The sequence below is a fragment of the Cavia porcellus genome, unplaced genomic scaffold (assembly GCF_034190915.1).
Source record: "Cavia porcellus strain 051 isolate PalLab524CR breed Dunkin Hartley unplaced genomic scaffold, mCavPor4.1 scaffold_18, whole genome shotgun sequence".
NCBI lineage: Eukaryota > Metazoa > Chordata > Mammalia > Rodentia > Caviidae > Cavia > Cavia porcellus.
Window position 1 is genome coordinate 45,057,699 of NW_026947501.1, and position 19,502 is coordinate 45,077,200.

At 40.5% G+C, this 19,502-nt stretch overlaps 1 protein-coding gene across 3 annotated transcripts in view; it reads right to left on the reverse strand.

Moving 5' to 3' along the window:
• Lims1 (LIM zinc finger domain containing 1) overlaps window positions 1-19,502 on the reverse strand; it is a 102,640-nt gene that overhangs the window by 55,163 nt on the left and 27,975 nt on the right. For 2 of the 3 annotated variants that reach the window (XM_013154401.3, XM_063229721.1), the window contains exon 1: window positions 15,814-16,197. The exons of the other annotated variant lie outside the window; for it this stretch is intronic. The gene's annotated coding sequence lies outside the window, so the exon portion shown is untranslated. Of the gene's footprint in view, window positions 1-15,813; window positions 16,198-19,502 lie in introns of those variants that run through there. 3 annotated transcript variants of the gene reach the window in all.

Consider the following 19,502-nt stretch of genomic DNA (forward strand, 5'->3'; position numbering starts at 1 on the left):
GCTGATGCACAATTGGAAGTTCTATTTCTGTCCCTCCACAAATCCCATTTATTTTTTAAAGTTCTTTTCATTTTTGCTTTTGTGATTTTAAAAAACAAGGCTGTTTCTTAGAACGCACTTACAAGGCCACAGTTTCAAAGCACTGTTTCTGCCACCATGTGGCTCATTTAGGTATTACATGCACACCATCTGCAGAAGAACCATGCAGTGCCAGGACACTGTCGCCTGAAGGAACACCTGTGAAACAGTCTTGGCGCATGTCTTAGTCCATCTGGGTGGCCACAACAAAAACATCATAACAAGGCAGATTATAAACTACAGAAATTTATTTCACCCATAGGAACCGACAGCTCTAAGACCAAGATGCCAGCAAATCAGTGTCTGGTCCGTGGATGGCGCTGCCTTACCTTGTGCTCACGTGGAAGGGCACTCACTACTGCAGGCACTAACTCTACTCATGAAGGCTCTGCTAGCACCTAAGATCACCCAGGGTCAGAGGGTGATCTTCACCATGAATTGTGGGAGGCAGGAACACACAGGCCAGTGCAGTGGGGCAGACTGGACACCACTCTCTACAACCCACCTTCCTGCCCAGCTGCACTGGTAGTCATCTTTCCCTTTCAGCAACAAGTGGCTTCCCCACCACGTGGCCTAGACTCCGTACCCTTTTTCTTTCCCCCATGATTCCGCCAGTTCTCTAACTGGATGAGCTTCTAGTGCCTCCTCCTGGACATTCCCAGGCTCCCCTCAAAAGGAGACAGCAGCAGAGGAAAATGAGAATGTGAAGACATTGAGAATAAATAAAAATATCAAAAGAAATTAGCCATTTGAGCGGGTACTTATTTTACCTTGACAACACAGGTTCCTTTTCCTCTCTTTATTACGACAAAAATTTACACATTTTGGGTTTTATTACTCCCATAGTTCTTATTACTTTTTTTTGGAAGAGGATAAAATCAAATATGACAAAACAAAGCTGTCAGTCAAAACCAAGCATAGACACAGCACATGATGTAAAAACAGTGTACAAGGATATCAACAATGGTTACCATAATGCTCCTTGCTTCCTTAAGAAGAATTGTCTATCTCATTAGGTATTATAAAGTTGAACAAAACAGTAGAGAACAAGACCAATAAAACCTAAACATTGTAAACATTACAGGACTTCAAAAGAGGATAACAGTCAAACCAGAATGGGCATCATAGTGAATCCCATTGCCTTCAAAGTAGTTGCCTATACCCTGAAACTTGACACTATCATACAAAACGGAGTCTAATCAATCAAAACAAGATAGTGGGAGCATTACAGGACTTCAAATCAAGTTAACAGGAAATCAAAAAAGTTACTATAATATATCCTGCTAATTTTTTTGATTTTTTTCCCCTGAGTTAAAAAAGTAATAAAAAATAATTAAATAACTTTTTTAATGAATAAGGGAGAGATTGAGATAAAAGAAAACATAACAATAAAAGTCAAAGCATGACAGTTTCAGCAACCTAGTGCTTCACCACCAAATAACCCAACTTAATAGTATTTACCATAGTGTCTTTTTCCTTGAAATATTTGAATATAACTTCGTATACTATAGCATCAAACATATCAAGACAGTATAAAACCATTCAAGTGGATGAAAGCATTGTAGGGTATTTAGAAACAGCTAACAGAGAACGAACAATGGTTTCTATATTATCTCTTTGCCTGTAACAATTTTTGTATTATGTATTTGTTTATACTATCACATACAATAAAATCCAACAAGATACAACATGATAAAACCAGTGGAGACAGAAGAGCCATGGTTTGGTGGGGTTTCAAAACAAGATGGTATTAAATCAGCACTAGCTATTATGATGTCTTGTTTTCTTCAAAATAGCTGTTCATTTCATCACAGGCAATAATATCAAGCAACCTAGAATGAAGCCATTCCAATTAATAAGTGAAAATTTTATAAGGCTTCAAGGCCACATAATGGGGAATCATGATTACCACATACTTATATATTTGAATCATTTCCTACACTAGGGAAACTATTTGGTATTCACACATCACAGTTTATTTCACTTATGAGTATGGTTTTAAGCTGTGTCCATTTATTGATAAATATCTCAATATGATCCTTCTTTATAGCTGAGTAGTACTCTATTGTATAGAAATACCATAACTTTTTTATCTATTCCTCAGTTGATGGACACTTGGGTTATTTCCAAGATCTGGTGATTACAAATTGTGCTGCTATAAACATAGGTGCGCATATATCACTGTGGTATGATGCTTTCAGTTCTTCTGGGAATATGTCTAGAAGTGGAATAGTTGGAACAAATGGGACTTCCAATCCCAGCTTTTTGAGAAATTTCCAGACTGACCTCCACAAAGGTTGTACCGGTCTACACTCCCACCAACAGTGTAGGAGAGTTCCTTTCTCCCCACAGCCTCTCCAGCATTTGTTGATATTGGTTTTCTTGATCCTGGCCATTCTTCCAGAAGTGAGATGGAATCTCAGTGTGGTTTTAATTTGCATTTCCCTAATGACCAATGATGATGAACATTTTTTCATGTATTTATTCGCCATTTGTATTTCTTCATCTGAGAAGTGCATATTCATCTCAGATGCCCATTTTTGGATTGGATCTTTGAAATTTGGGGTCTAAGTTTTTAATTCTTTATATGTTTTAGACAAAAGTCCCTTGTCTGAGGGGGACTTCACTAAGATCTTTTTCCAGTTTGTGGGTTTTCTTTTCATTATGCTGGAGATTTTTTTTGACATGGAGAAACTTTTAAATAAGAGGTGGTCCCAGTTATTGATTCTGGGAAGTATTTCCCGTGCGGTTTGAGTCCTATTCATGAATTCTCTACCTATCCCTATGTCTTCAAGGTTTCTACCTAATTTGTCTTCCAATAGATTTAGTGTTTCTGTTTTAATATTCATATCTTTGATCCATTTAGATTTTAATTTAGTACAGGGTGATAGGCATGGGTCTAGCTTTAGTTTTCGGCAAATGGAGAGCCAGTTTTTCCAGCACCATTTATGAAAGAGACGTTCTTCCAGTGAACCTGCTTGGCTCCTTTATTAAAGATAAGGTAGTTGAGTTTTTCCGGGAGAACATGGCGGACAGATAACAGCAACTACGGAGGCTCTCTGAAAGACTCGGCTCAGAAGTCAGGAAGGGTGCGGAGTAAGGAGACATAAGCCGGTGGAGATATGCTCTGCTGACTCAGGAAGGAACCGGGCTGAGAGAAACCAACTTGGAATGCAGTCCTGGTGCTAGAACAGGAACAGAAAAGCCTCAATGTGGAGGCTGGAGCCTGCGCCATTGGAAGCCGCGATTTGGGTTTCCCACTGCGCGCCGGCTGCCTCTACATCGGCTCCGCAAGGAGAGAGACACGCAGAAGCTCTGAGAATGGGAATCTGCAAACGGAGTTGAAAACAGGACGGGCAGGGAGGCATGCACTGACTTGTGGTGAGGTAAGTGAGAGAAACTGACACTCTACCACAGTTTGACTCCAGCGGAGGACATTCTGGGCCGGGGCAGTCCTGCGGGACAAGGGCACAGTGGCGACTTCAGCCACACATCCCCCTCTCAGGCGGGATTGGTGAAAAGTGCCTAGCCTACGTGACACTGCTGGCGGACCCAGTAGGCTAGCCCAACCCAGATCCCAGAGCCTGACGGTGGCCTGGAGGGGCAGGCCCCACGTAGGCTGCCTGGTCTGGAATTTCCTGGTGTGCTGCGGTGGGCGGGAACACCTAACCAGCGCAATTCGATCAGGCTGTGGCTGACAGGGAGAGAAGCTGGGCCTCCTATATAAGCTTGCATATATAAGGAACAGAGAATATGGGAAGAGGCAGCAACAAGAAAGGCTCCTCGGCCCCCAATTCTGAGAAACAGGTAATAGCGGACACCGCACCAATAGACATAAAGCGCCATATAGAGAGCCTCATAGATCAGTTCAGGAATGAAGTTATCAATGACCTGAAGCTAGACGTATGCAGAATAGTTAGAGAAATGCTAAGTACAACCCAAGAAAAAACAGATGGTGGAATGGAAGAACAGAAAAAGAGGGGAGAATTGTTTGATGGAGAAAACAGAGAAAGCATAGAATACGTGAAGCAGGTTCAAAGGAACTACCAAGAAACTAAAAAGTCTATTGAAAACTGGCATAACAGCCTGAAAGAAACTAAGGACAGACTATCTGAACTGGAGGGCAGATTTGTAATATGGGAGAATGAAATGAAAAACTTCTCAAAAATAACAAAGAAACAAACAGCAATAATACAAAGACAAGAAGATGATAAGAGGATCCATAACCTAAGAATTAAGAACATAAAAGAAGAAGTAGGGACACAAACAAATGAACTACAAAAGCTACTCACAGAAATAATCCAGGAGAATTTTCCTAATTTAGCAAAAGGTAAAGATACTCAGATGTATGAGGCATACAGGACCCCAGCTACCTACAACCCAAACAGAGCAATACCCAAGCATATAATAATAAAAATTCCAGAAATTCAATACAAGAACAGAATATTAAAAGCTGTCAGAGACAAGAAACAGACCACTTACAAGGGAACACCCATCAGAATTACAGCAGATTTCTCTGCACAAACCATCAAATCACGAAGAGCGTGGGGGGGGGGAATAATTCAAGCTTTGAAAGATAATAATCTCCAGCCAAGATTGAGATATCCTACACAACTGTCCCTGGAAATTGATGAAAAAACAAGGTGCTTCCAGGATAAAGAGGAACTGGGGGAATTTGCAACCCAATTCAACTCTACAGAGAATATTGCAGGTTATTCTAAAAAAAGAAAAATACAAAGAATCCAGAAATAGTGGCGGGGAGGCCACAACGAATGGAGCAGAGAACAAAATGAAGAAGACAAACTGACAGCTACTGACAGAAAAAGAGCTCAACAGAAATGAGGCAGAGAAGATTGGATGATAGGAACAGCTATTTTGGAGAAAATGACATCTTAATAGTTAATACTGATTTAGTATCATCTTGTTTTGAAGTCTCATCAAGCTTTTGTTCTTCTGTCTCCATTGGTCTAAATAGGTTGTATCTTATTGGATTTTATTATGTACGATAGTATAAGCAAAAACCTTTTAAAGACAAGGAGATTATACAGAAACCATTGTTCATTTTCTGTTAGTCGATTCTAAACACTCTGTAATGCTGTCATTCTCTTAAATGGTTTTACATTGTTTTGATATACTTAATGCTACAGTATACGAAGTTGTACTCAAGGACTTCAAGGAAAGAGTCAATATGGTAACTACTTTTGGGTCGGAATTATCTGGTGGTGAAACACTATTCTGCTTAAATGGTTATGTTTTGATCTGCGCTGTTTTGCTGTTATGCCCTCTTTTATCTCAATCTCCACTCCATTATTTACTTTTTTATTTTTATCCTTTTAATTAAGGGAAAAATAAATAAAAATAGCAGGATATATTATAGTAACCCACTTTGACTTTCCATTATCTCGATTTAAAGCCCTGTATTACTCTCACCATCTTGTTTTTGACTGAGGTTCCCCTATTCTGTTTTGCTGGATAGTATCAGGTTCAAAAGTTTAGGCAACAGCTGTGAAGATAATGAGATTCATTATAACGCCCATTCTCGTTGACTTTTACCTACTTTTGAATACCTACAATGTCTCCAATGTTTTGGTTTTGTCGGTTTTGTTCTTTACTGTTTTGTTCAATTTTATTATAACTAATGATATAGGCAATTCTATTAGAGATAGTGGGAGGCATTATGGTAACCATTGTTGATCACCTTGTATTATGTTCTTACATTATCTATTATGTCCACCCTTTTGATTTGACTGACTCTGTTCTGTTATGTCACATTTGGTTTTACTCTCTTCCAAAAAAGTAATAACAACCGTGGGAGCAATAAAACCCAAAATGTGTAATAGTCATTGTACAAAAGAGAGGAAAAGAAAGTGCTCTAAACTATATAACTGCATGTATATTTAAAAGTATAAGATAGAAAATGATATCACAGAGTTTTATTGGATCATTGAACAGAACTGTTTGCAATATCATTGCTGGAATGTCCACTTTACAAGCTTTAATTTTGTGACTTGAACAATTATTTCTAAGATGACAATATGTAATCCATTAACTAGTGATTTCCTACTGTTTTTTTTTTCTGTAAATCTGTATAACTTGTACCCTTTCTCTGCTTTTTTTTTCTCCTTAAATAAAATTAAAAAGAAAAAAAAAGATAAGGTGGTTGAGTGTGTCAGTAGTTGTGGTTGTATCTTCTAATCTATTCCATTGATCTTTGGCTCTGTTTTGATTCCAGTACCATGTTGATTTTACTACTGTTGCTTTGGAGTATAACTTCAAGTCAGGGATTGTGATGCCTCCTGTTTTACCTTTGCTGCTTAGAACTGCCTTTGCTATTCTAGGTCTGTTCTGGTTCCAGATAAATTTTAGGAGTGATTTCTCTAGATCTATAAGGTATGTTGATGGTATTTTGATTGGCATTGCACTGAGTTTTGGGAGAATGACCATTTTCACAATGTTTGTTCTTCCTATCCATGAGCATGGGATGTCTTTCCATTTTCTGAGATCTTCTCCAATTTCTTTTTTCAGTGTATTATAATTTTCCCTGTATAGGAAAATTACTTCTTTTGTAAGAGTAATTCCTAAATATTTCATTTTTTTGCTTGCTAGTGTGAAGAGTGTGGCTTCTCTTATTTCTCTGTGATTTTGTTGTTCGTGTATAGGAATGCTATTGATTTCTGAGTATTGATTTTGTATCCAGCTACATTACTGAATTTATTTATTATATCTAAGAGTCTTTCAATGGAGTTTAGAGGGTCTTCTATGTAGAGTATCATGTCATTTGCAAACAATGATAATTTAACTTCTTCTTTTCCTATCTTTACCCCTTTTATTTCTTTCTTGTCTAATTGCTCTGGGTAGTACTTCCAGTACTATATTAAATAGGAGTGGTGATAAAGGACATCCTTGTCTTGTGTCTGATTTTAAAGTAAAGGCTTTCAATTTTTGGCCATTTAGTATGACGCTGGCTGTTGGTTTGTCACAGATGGCCTTTATTATATTGAGGTAAAGACCATCTATTCCAATTTTTTGTAAAGTTCTTATTATGAATGAATGTTGGACCTTATCGAAGGCTTTTTCTGCATCTATAGAAATGATCATGTGATTCTTACTTTTGGCTTTATTGATATGGTGGATTACATTTATTGATTTATGTATGTTGAACCATCGCTGCATGCCTGGGATGAATCTCACTTGGTCATGATGTATAACCTTCTTGATGATTTGCTGCATCCTATTTGCCAATATTTTATTGAGGATTTTTGCATCTGTGTTTATTAGGGAGATCGGTCTATAGTTCTCTTTTTTAGTTGGGTCTTTTTCAGGTTTTGGTACTAGAGTAATATTTGCTTCCAGGAATGACTTAGGAAGGATTGCTTCCCTTTCAATTTCATTGAATAGGTTGAGGAGTGTCGGCATTAGGTCTTCTTTGTATTTCTTGTAGAATTCTGCAGTGAATCCATCTGGGCCTGGGCTTTTCTTTGTAGGTAAGGACTTAATTACATTTTCAATTTCATTGATAGAGATTGGGTTATTCAGCAGTTTTACATCCTCTTGATCTAGCTTTGTTACTTCATATGTTCCTAAGAACCTGTCTATTTCTTCTGTGTTATTAAACCTTTGAACGTAGAGGTTTTCGATATAGGTGTTGATGATCTTCTGTATTTCTATTGGGTCTGTAGTGATTTCACCTTTTTCATTTCTTATTGCATGAATTTGAGCTTTTTCTTCCCCTTTTAAAATAAGGTTGGCTAGGTGCTTATCGATTTTATTTATTCTTTCAAAGAACCAACTTTTTGATTCGTTGATTCTTTGGAGTGTTTTCTTAGTCTCTATTGTGTTGATTTCTGCTCTGATTTTTATAATTTCCTCTCTTCTTTTGGCTTTGGGCTTGACTTGCTCTTCTTTTTCTAGCTGTTTGAGGTGTAGCATCAGGTTATTTATTTGTATTCATTCTGTTTTCCTGATGTGGCAACTCAGTGCAATAAATTTTCCTCTGAGGACAGCTTTCATTGCATCCCACAGATTCTGGTAAGCTGTATCTGTATTTTCATTTTCTTGTAGGTATTATTTAATTTCTTCTTTAATTTCCTCTGTGACCCACTGATTACTCAAGAGTGTGTTATTCAGTTTCCATGTGTTTGTGGGAATTTTGCAGTATCTTTTATCATTAATTTCTAATTTCATAGTGCTATGGTCCAATAGCATGCAAGGGATAATTTCAACTCTTTTGCATTTATTTAAATATGTTCTGTGAGTTAATATATGGTCTATTTTAGAGAATGCCCCATGTACTGCTGAGAAGAATGTGTATTCTGTTGTTTTGGGGTGGAATACTCTGTATATGTCTATTAATTCCTCTTGTTCACAGGTGCGATTCAGTTCTGTTATTTCTTTGCTGATTTTCTGTCTGGTTGATCTGTCCCTTGGTGTCAATGGTGTGTTAAGATCTCCTGTTAGAATTGTGTTACTGCTAATTTGGTATTTCATTTCTGTTAGTTCTTGTTTTATATAACTGGGTGCTCTGGAGTTTGGAGCATATATATTTAAGATAGTTATCTCTTCCTCTTGGAGTTTTCCCCTAACCAGCATGTAGTGACCTGCTTTATCCCTTCTGATCATTATTGGCTTGAAGTTCACTTTGTCTGCAAACAGAATAGCTACTCCCACTTTTTTTTGGGTTCCTGTTGCGTGAAGTATTGTTTTCCATCCTTTGACTTTCAGTCTGTGAGTATCCCTTTGGGTTACTTGTAGATAGCATATGGTTGGATTTTGTTTCTTGATCCATTCTGCCAGTCTGTTTCTTTTAATTGGTGTATGGACCATTTACATTAATGGTTAGAACTGTTATATATTGGTTTATTGTTGACATGTTATTTTTCTGCCGTTGCATGTTTATCTTTCTGCTCTATTTAATTGTCTGCATTGTTTAGTGGTTTTTTCCTAAATGTATCTAGGCTGTCTTTTAGTATTCTTTGCAGGGTTGGCTTGGTGATCATGAAGTTTTTCAGCTGATCTTTGTCATGGAAATATCTTTTTTCTCCATTGATTTTGAAGGACAGTTTTGCAGGGTACATCAGCCTAGGTTGAAAATTCATTTTCCTTTAGGATCTGAAATACTTCACTCTTTGCTCTTCTTGACTTTATTGTTTGCGCTGAGAAGTCTGCTGTGATTCTGATAGGTTTTCCTTTATAGGTGATCTGTCTTTTCTGACAGCTTTTAATATTCTATTCTTTTGTTCGATTTCTGGGATGCTCATTATTATTTGTCTGGGTGTAGATTTATTTTGGTTATGGCTATTTGGAGTTCTATATGCTTCACTGATCTTGATATCAGTTTCCAATCTCATGTTTGGGAAATTTTCAGCTATTACTTCTCTAAATATCCTCTTGACATCCTTTACGTTGTCCCCTTCTTTTTCATTTATCCCTATCAACCTTAGGTTGTTCCTCTTTGCATCATCTTGCAGGTGTGGAATTGTTATTTCCTGATTTCTTGTTATTTTTAAAAGATCTTTCCTTTCCTGTTCACTGGCTGCAATCTTGTCTTCGAGGTCTGAGATTCTATCTTCACTTTCACTGAGGCGGTTTTTACAACTTTCAATGAAGTTTTTGATTTCCTGTGTATCTCTTTGCATCTGCTTTATGTATTGTTTGTTTCTTATATTGTTCATCCAGGGATTCTATCTTTTTGTTTAGTTCCTCCAATTTTTTAACCGTGTCTTCTTTAGCTATGCTCAGCATCTCCTTCATTTCTTTTATCATTTCTTCTTTTACTTAAGAGATTATTTCTAGTTTGAATTCCTTTAAGGCTCCCCAGAGTTGCTTCTTTATTTCCGTTACTACTATTTCAGGTATTTCAGTTACGTGGCATGTGTTTTGTTCTATGTACATGGCTCCTAGGCTTTCTTGGGATGGGCTGGATGTTTGAGATTGCATTTTGGTCTTTCGTTTTGTCATTTTCCTACATTTTCGAGCTTCAAGTGTTGCTCCAAGTGTGGGAGAGAGTTCTGCCAGCCTGGGATGGGGTTTCCTGCGGCGGCCCCACTCACTGGTCCCGGCAGAGAAGCGTGGCTTGGTCCCCAGGCCAGGGAGAGAGTTCTCCCAGTCTGGGGCAGGATTCCGCGCTGCTGCTCCACTCTTGTACTGTATACTTAAAGGTGGCTCAGAGGGTAGGTTTTATGTTATGTGAGGTTTTTGCTTGATTGTTTTTTGTGCAGTACTGAGACTCAAGCCCAGGGCCTGACACAAGCTAGGAAAGTGCTGTATTACCAAAGTTGGCCTCCAGCCCTGTTAGTGTTTCTTAACCACAGTTCTTAAAAATTGAGGATGTATACTGTAAAATGAGGGCACTGAAGAACTCTTTAACTTTGGGGTGATCTTTTCCTTTTTCACGTGGATAAACAGAATTAGAGTCCCACACAGGACCCAGGTCTACTGATTCCCAGCTCACAGCTTACTGCATATTAACAAAACAACAAACAAAAAATAAAACAAAAGCAGCAAGTATAACAGGAAAAGACTGGGAGAGATATGAAGTAGGACAGAGACAACAAAGGAGGCAGAATCACAGGAAGAAAGATGAAAGGGAAATTCCAAGAACATTTTTTTAAAGTAAAAAAGCAGGGATGAAATGACTAAGGATCTTATAAATACAGGATGATCTCTGTTTTCCTGGAAGCCTGACACTATTGTTTATATCCTGCGGGTAGAGCTAAATACTGGAAATTCCCATATAAGGTAGTTTTACTCATGGCTATGTCCTCGGGCATTATAGCTTCCATCTGAAAAAGGCATTAGGAGAGAAGAGTCTTTGGCAACAAATCCATACACATACACATTAAAGGTTGTAGCTTCCATCTTCCTTTGTTAGTAGACTTGCTAAGAGGCCATGCCAGCTCAAATATGGCTCAGCACCGCCTGGCCACAAGAGCTTGCTGGTGGTGGTAGGGTTGTGACCCATCCACATGCCAAGACCTCACTGCTCTTTGTAAGTAGCCCTGCGGGCACAGGCAGTGACGGATGCCCTCACACGCTGCTGCCTGCTACCTTCTGCCCTCCCAGTACAGCCCTACCTTTTCTTCATGCCCCTTGGCACCATTCTCCCATGAAGCACTCCATGGTGGCCTGCCACAATTCTTCCCAATGACTTCAAAGCACTACCTTTGATTTGCTTTTAGGATGAGTCAACTTTTTTCTTAGACCTATGCTTCCCAACATGGTAGGAAACCTAGAGCCACATGATATAACTCATCCAAAAAAGATCTGCTTTAAGTGTAAACTATACACTGGATTATCTTGGTAACTTTAATATATCAATTACATGGTATGTATACAATGACTTGGACATAATAGTTCAACATAGGCATGAGATTAAGTAAAGGAATTATTGAATGAATTTTAACTATCAGCACTGTGAATGTAGCTACTGGAAAAATCTTACACTGCACATGAGGCACAGAGCACATCTCTACTGAATAGCACTGCTGCAGGTCATGAAATACGCCTGAGTTGGTGGTAAAAGAAATATTGACCACAAAGTGCTTTTAAGGAGACAGCACTGGGATCTTGGTGGACCCCACTCCAACTCAGGGAAGAGGAATCCTTGTTTCTAAGCATGCCACCAGAATCCTGGCTCCAGGTCTTATTCAGCCAGGCAAGTTTCTGTGCCAACAGCTCAGATTCTCCTTCTACATAGGTGAAATAAATCTGCCTCTTGAGCTGGAGAGACTTTTAAAAAAACAGGCCAGCATTCCAGCCTTCAGCAATGTGGAGTGCATTCTCAGTGAGGCCAGTTCCCTTTCTGTGGAGGCCGATAGGCAGACAACAGGGTGATCTTGCGGGTGAGTCATGTGTGTGACATCTGGATCCCATCTTCTTCGGTCCTTCTCCTCCACTCTTGGTCGCTTTCCCAGAAGGCGGGGCAACTAACTTGCAGGCACCACTCCCCTCCCATGGCGAGCTACTTCTCCATGCCAGCTCTCTGCCACAAGTCTTTCTCCTGCCCTTTGTTGGCCTATGACTTAACAGGTTATTAAAATTAATTTCAACATGTGGCTGCTGCTCATGTTTGCCTTCGGACTGCCACCAAGAGCTTATTGCTAATACCTGAACTTTGTGGCTTTGTTACAATTTCAGCTATTTTATGTGGATAAGCTCCTGAAATGCTGGGATACATCCTAGTGTCCTACTAGGAATCTGTGAAGAATGTAGTGTGATGACAAGATCCTTATAGTGATCTTAAAAACAGACAAAATACCCAATGCTTTTGTTTTGGTACTGGGGATTGAACTCAGGACTTCGTGCATACCAGGCAGGCACTTACACCACGGGGCGAAATCCCTGGCCCTGGCCCTGAATGCTAGAATGCTGACTTTTAATCCCTGGCTCACTGAGACTGCAGGGATAAAAAGCAGGTTTGACCAGGAAACCTCTTACATGGTGGAGGGACCCACTTTCTTCCCACTATGCAGCAACAGGCCAGTCCACAGGTCTGAGGCCCAGTCTCTCCCCTGGAATACCACCAAACCTTCCCCAAACCCTTGTCATTTTGGAGTGTAAGTGCTGCTCTGGAACTCTGGCTCCAAGTTCTCTGAGGAACAATGAGACTGAGACTTTATGAGTTCTGGACAAAGAGGCCCAGCAGGGCAGGGCAGTGGGAAGGAGGACAAATCTGCCTAATCTTCCTAGGTGTTCCTAGGAGAAATAGAAAATGTAAACAGAAACAGGGGGTGAAGGGAAAGGGGAACAGACTTAAGAAAAGAGGAAAGAAAAGAAGGCTTTCTTAGCAGGAGCATTAGGCAGTTGAAGCCTGGAAGACACTATCTTGTTTGAAAGTGGAGAAAAACCAGGGTATTAGACAGAAGCTGGTGTTCCCAACTTTGAGGTCTAGTGGTTCTGGATCTTGAAGGAGGTGGGCGTGAGCCAGTGCAGAAGACAAGGCAAGATGGAAACAATCTGGTGACCAGTCAGAAAGTTAAAACATCGATGTTGTGAGCCCCGAGTTCCAGCTCTGGGTATAAGCCCAAGGAGTTGGAAGCAGGGACTGGACATCTGAACACCACATCCATGGCCAGAATATCTGCCACAGTCCCAAAGTGGACACAAGCTGGTGTCTTTCAAAGTATGAAAGACAGACACAATATGGTAAACACATAAGAGTGAAACCACATTTGGCCATGAGAAGAAGGAAGTGCTGGTGCAGATACAGTGTGTACTGGACTCCCAAGCAATCTGCTACAAGAAAGGAGGTGAGGCACAGAAGACAGTAACACTATGATCCCATCTCCTGGAACTAGTTAGAGTATACAAAGTGGAGAGGTTACCATGGGCTGAGGGAAGCCAAGGCCTAATGGTTACAAGGTATCTGCTGGTGGTGATGGAAAGCTTGGAAAGAGTGGTGAAGGTTGTATAACACCATGAAAGTGGTTAATACCACTGAACTGTACACTTAAAAGTTACTACACTGGCTTATTGTATGTTTTATATATACATTTACTACCTATTGACCTTCTATATTCCACCAACATCAAAGTTGGATTCCTTTGTACACATTATCTCAATCCTTACTACTCACATACTTGATAATACTGCCATTTACAGATGAGAAGTCAGTGGTTCGGACATTTAATTGCTCAAAATTGCTGGGTGAGGTGGCACCTACCTGTAATCCCAGCACTTGGATGGCTGAGGCAAGTGGTTAGCTATTAGTTTGAGAACACCCTGGAGACATACTGAATTCAAGGCTCAGCTACATGGCTAAGCTATATGGTGAGACCCTGTTTCAAGGGGGAAAAAATTGCTCAAAAGCATAGAAGCAACAGATGTAAGATCTGAACCCAAGACTACAGCTCTAAAATCTAGAGTCTTCCAATATCTTGGAAACTATAGAACACAGTGTTTCAAACATAAATAGAAAAGTATATACTTTCCTTCCAACTCTGAAACTGTTAATTAGTAAAGAAGGACCATGAATCATGAAAGCCAAGAATTGTATGTCTAAATGCTGTACAGGTGGCGAATAAAAATTCACTCAGTATATTTTTCAACCCATATATCTATATACACACACACAAAAATATCTGTCTTTTCCCCTCTTCAAAATACCTGGTAAAATCATGTTTCAATCTTTCATGTTCTATATACCTATTTAAAATGATCTCTAAGAGTGTAAAGTGTCCATTTCCCCCAAAGATAATGTTCAGTGCACACACTTCCTATATTCCAGCTCACTTAATCCAATCAACCACTGCTGGGACACCAACCTTTTCCTTCCGTGTCTATTCTGACAAGCTGTGAGCCAGAAACAGCACTGTCCCTACATGCATCCTTCTTCTGTGAATGACCGATCAATAAAATAGTACGAACAACCCTCAGGCAAGACCTAATTCAGACTCATAGAAAGCTTGAAAAAAATAAAGCTTGAAGTGTTTTTGAGTTCCCAAAAGGCTTTATCTTTCCTCTGGGAACTCTTGGAGTGAGCTGCTGGCAGCAAGAGACTATTAAAGAACTTTGGATTCTCCCTAGGCCACTGCACCACAGCATCTGCTCACACCTCTACCTTAGGATGCTCAGGCATCTCACCTCACCAACTGCAACCATTACTTACGACATCTTTGGAATTATGCACCCCTTATGTACTGAACACTTGCTGCTCTAGGTACTAGGGATGCAGGGTGAGCAAGGGGACCAAGGCCCTGTTTGAATGGCTCTTATAATCCACTAGGAAACATAGAGTACTCAGTACTAAGCACAGCACAGGGCAGATTCAGCAAGCCCTGGAGGATCAGAAGAAAGACTGGGTCTGGATAAGATGGAAACCAATGGAAAACCATGAGCAGCAAAGTAATACTGACCTGAAAACCTCTGTCCATGCTATTATCCACTCTGACCAGAACCCTCTTTTGTATTATTTCTTAAACCCTTCAAAACCCAGCTCAAAAGTCACTAACCCAATGGTGTTATCCCTGGGAATTATAGGGCATTTGCTTTTCTGGTTATCCCCTAAAACTTGACACTGTTTATGTCACAATGCTTGGTTACTGGTATACTTTTTTTTTAAACATCAAGTTTGTATGTTCCTCTGGAATACTTTATTCATTTTTATTATATTAGTCATACATAATGCCTTGTCTGAAAGCTACGTATGTGTGTGCACCATTTTATTAACTGAAAGACCCAGTAAAAATATATTTAAATCTCTAAGGAAATTCACTTTATAAGTCAAGTCATGCAGCAAAGTACAAGATCTTTTAGGGGTAAATCTTAATAAATGCTCTCCAAGTTTAAATCTGCTTCATTTACATTTTTTTCAAGCATCAATGGCCTGCTGATTTTTAAAAAACAGTTTTACACGTTAATTAAAAAGGAGTAACTTCAACTAGGTAAGCTGCTTTTTTGCTACGAAGGCAAGGGCAAAAGCTCAGTGTTAAACAGTACATTTTCTTCCCAAAGACCATAGGCATAATTTTTGTTTAAAAAATTTATAACAATACAATGGCACAAAGCATTTTCAAGATCTTTTATAAAACAAACATATCACAATTAATTTTTTCTTTGCAAACATAAGGTACACGTCCCTTCCAAACCTATCTTTACTTTGCAAACAAAACATCGAAAATACATGCTTTTGCATATATTCAATAATAAAATATATACACCTAAAATTAAGAGCTACAATCCTTACTCTGAACAACAGGGAGATTTTAATTAGCAGAGCTAAAGGTAAGTACAACTTACCCAAGATCCTTTCCGTTACTGCCAGTGGAAATTCAAATATCTTTTCTTGCTTTTAAGTAATTGAGAATGATAGATCCACCTACAGTACCCAGAATGTGGCTGATTTAGAGTCAGGTTCCTCCTTTTCTCCGGCTCCACCCACCTGCTGCTGACTCTCCACACTCAGGCCACCCCCACAAAGCCAGCGAGATGCCTGCAGTATCTCCATGCACCCTTCCTTTAACTCAAAATAAAGACTTCCCTTCCAGTACTTCTGCTCTTATTTTAGTTCATTTATCAGGATCAGGCAGTGGCTTCACATTACTGTGAGTTATCTGTAAAGGAGCCAATTTCCCACACTGTAGACAATTTCCTGATCCTAGCTTTGTATCTGCTGCCTTGAGCTATATTTGAGCCAGTGGAAGCAGGCTGAGGGCTTTTTTTTCCTGCATTCAGTCACATCACACTGCGTAGTGTTACACAATGAACCACAGTTCTGAAGCAATAAGGCAACACCCCTATATGCTGCAACTCATATCCTGTGTGAAGCTAAGAATCCAGCCACAGACTTACTGAGAGCATCTGTAATATGCAGAAAAATGTTTAGAATAGTGGTGAGCAGCAAGGAGTGAACTCAGGAGGATTCGAATCTCTACCTAATGAGCCTTTCCCTCTCTGATTATGACAGCACCTACATCTCAATTAACAGAGCTTCTTCACTCTCAGGATGCCTCACCCCTTGGGTGCTGGTGCTGTGCCTTGGTTTTATCACTCTTTCAGTAGGAAGGCCCAGTCAGCTTGGAGACAGAAACAGCTTGCAGGCAATGCCTCATGTCCCAGACATCCTGGACCAACACTGCAGAGGAGGCAATGTGCCAAAAACCCCCAGACTGCCCCTGGGAGAATGAAGGGACCTTGGGTGGCAGCTGAGGAAGAACACAGGAGCTATGAGTGCAGCTCTGCTCTTTGATGAAGTATCCTTGTCCTGATGAACTGAGAATATACAAAGTCCCTTGGCCCACTTCTTGATGGAGATCAGGCATTTTTAGGATGGTTAAGAGCAGCTAAGAAAGAAACCGGGGCCTGAGTTAATACCTAAAACAAGAAAACTTCATTGCTTGCACATCACCAGCACTAGAGACAGGTGCTAGGGGCAAGCAGAGAAGACCCGAAAATACTGGACTGGGGTCAGAGTGGGCTGTCTCCCACATAGGAAGAAGTGGGAGATACAGGCTTTACTTCCACACTGCAATCTGAACCCTAGCCACCAGAGCTGATTCTGGATTCCTCCCAGCACACTCAGTACTGTAAAACCCCAGGCAAGGTCTCCCTGGCTTTGATCTGTCCATTTTCTTATAGGAGCAGAGAGTGGAATTGAGGAGCAAGCTGTCAGGGGAAAGGGCAAAAGTACCCCCAACACAACACACGTACAGGTATGCACACCAGAATGGTTCCATACCACAGAGACGAACCCCGAAGGAAACAGAACGGAAGTCTTCTGTCCAGGATATGGAATTCTAATTTTTTTTTGTGACATATATATATATTTGCTGTGTACTCAAAGCTGATCTGAACTCACAGGTTCCTCCTGCTTCAGCCACTGAGTGCCAGGATTACAGGTATGCATCATCATGCCTAGCCTAAATTGCTTGTTATTTATTGCTATTAAAAACTAAGAAAGAGAAACAGCTGACATCTTTCTGTGTTTCAACCCACTCAGCTACACACCCTGCCCACCTTTAATTTTGAGACAGGGTCACACTAAGTTGCTCAGGCTGGGCCCAAATGTCTGTGATATCATCACTCGCTTTTATCCAACTCTTTACTACTAATCACTGAGCACTTCAAAGGTGAGGAGCAGATGCTGTGATAGAAAGTGGGAGACATACCTACTCTGGGAAGTGTCCAGGAGAAATATCTGAGAGAACATTTAAACTGGAGCTGAAAGAATGAGAACGAGGGGCAGGAAGTTCTAGACAGAGAAAAGTGAAGCTCATTCCTCTTTTGGCATCGAAGCCCACTGTGTACGCCGTCCTAGCTATCACTTCTAGGTCTCCCTGTCATCCTCCTCCATCCTCTGCTCATTCTGGTACCTGGGCTTATCATCTCCATCACAACCTTCTGTAAGCTGGAGAGAGTTAAATACCCAGGCAGCCCACCAACTAATGGAGACCTCCACATTTTTACCCTTTACTTTGCTCCTGCCATCCCTACTCTTTGAATGGAAGGCCCTGTCTCTGGGTGGCTTCCACTTCTCTCATTTATAGCAGTGGCAGACTGGGCTCCACCATCATACAGCACTCCCACAGCTGGGTAGTGATGAACAGATAGACATGTAGGACATGACACTGATCCTAACTTCTCTGCTCTTTGATAAAGTATCCTTGTACAACTCTCATTCTTTTTTTTTTTTTTTTTGGTACTGGAGATGGAACTCACGACCTTGTACTTACTAGGCAAGCACCTGAGCCGCTGAGCTAAATCCCCCTCACAATTCCCATTCTTTAAAGCTGTCTAAACCCATTTACTGCTTTTTGAAGCAAGTATTACTTTACTACCTTAGGAAGAAAGTGTATCTCTGGAAAGTACTCCTTCAAATACTCCTTCTTCCCTTACATCTTGATCTTATCCTGGATCCTTCAGTCTCAGAAATGGCCCACTGGAGGTCAATCGTATCACATGCCAGACAGCCCTCTCCTTCTCTGTGGCTCTTCCCCATCTGGGGCATGTAAACAGGCATCAGTGCCTGCTGCTTTCAAATGAGTCTGTCTGAGTTGCTCCTAAGCTCCTATCACGCCTGTCCCTGTTCAATTTTTTATGAGTAGACTAACCTTCCATTTACTCCTAAACTCTGCAATCTGGAAAGAGCTTTCCTTAAAGTCACTGTCATTTCTTAAAAGCCAAGTCCAAAAGCAAACTTTCAGTCCTTCTCATACATGTGACATTTCTCAGACAACCCTCTCCAGGAATTCTTGTATTTTTTATTTTTGTATGGGGTATCAAACTCAGGATTTCGTGCTTGTGGTGCTAAGCTACATTCCTGGCCTCTCCCATGAATTCTAACCCTTGGCTTCCAGATCACTGCTTGTCATCTCTCTTGCCTTCCTTTAGGTGTAGACACCCCCAAATACTAACCTGGGTCCTTTCTGCGCGCCATACACTTTCTCTCTGATGACTTCCACAGTTCTCCTGGTTTCCCCATGCTAGGAACCCCCCGCTGGACCTTACTGAACTTCACAGGAACACAACAAATACCTGTGGGATACCGCCACATAAACCTAACAGGCAGTGGAAATTCATGATGCCTAAATGGATCACTCAGCTCTTCATCATGCCAACATCCAAGCTTTTCTCTTAATATACCCGTTGAGTATGGTGACCCTATTCAAGCAGTCACTCAAGCTACAAATCTCCCAGTCATCCCTGACTTCACAGCATCCCTGCTGCTAATTTAAACTCTATATGTCTCTCAGACTTGTCCCTCTATCTTACCTCACTTCATTGTCAGTCCCACCAGGGTCCAACCTTCATTATCATTTCCTTGGTCTGCTGCTACGGCTCCCTAGGTGAACTCTCCATCTCCATCCTGCCAAACTCATCCAAATCCAAACTCAAGCCAGGAAATGATCTCTCCAAGCCACCTGATGCCACTGCCCTGCCGAAAGCCTCTAGTGGCTCCCCACTGTGCTGATGACGAGGTAACCCACTGG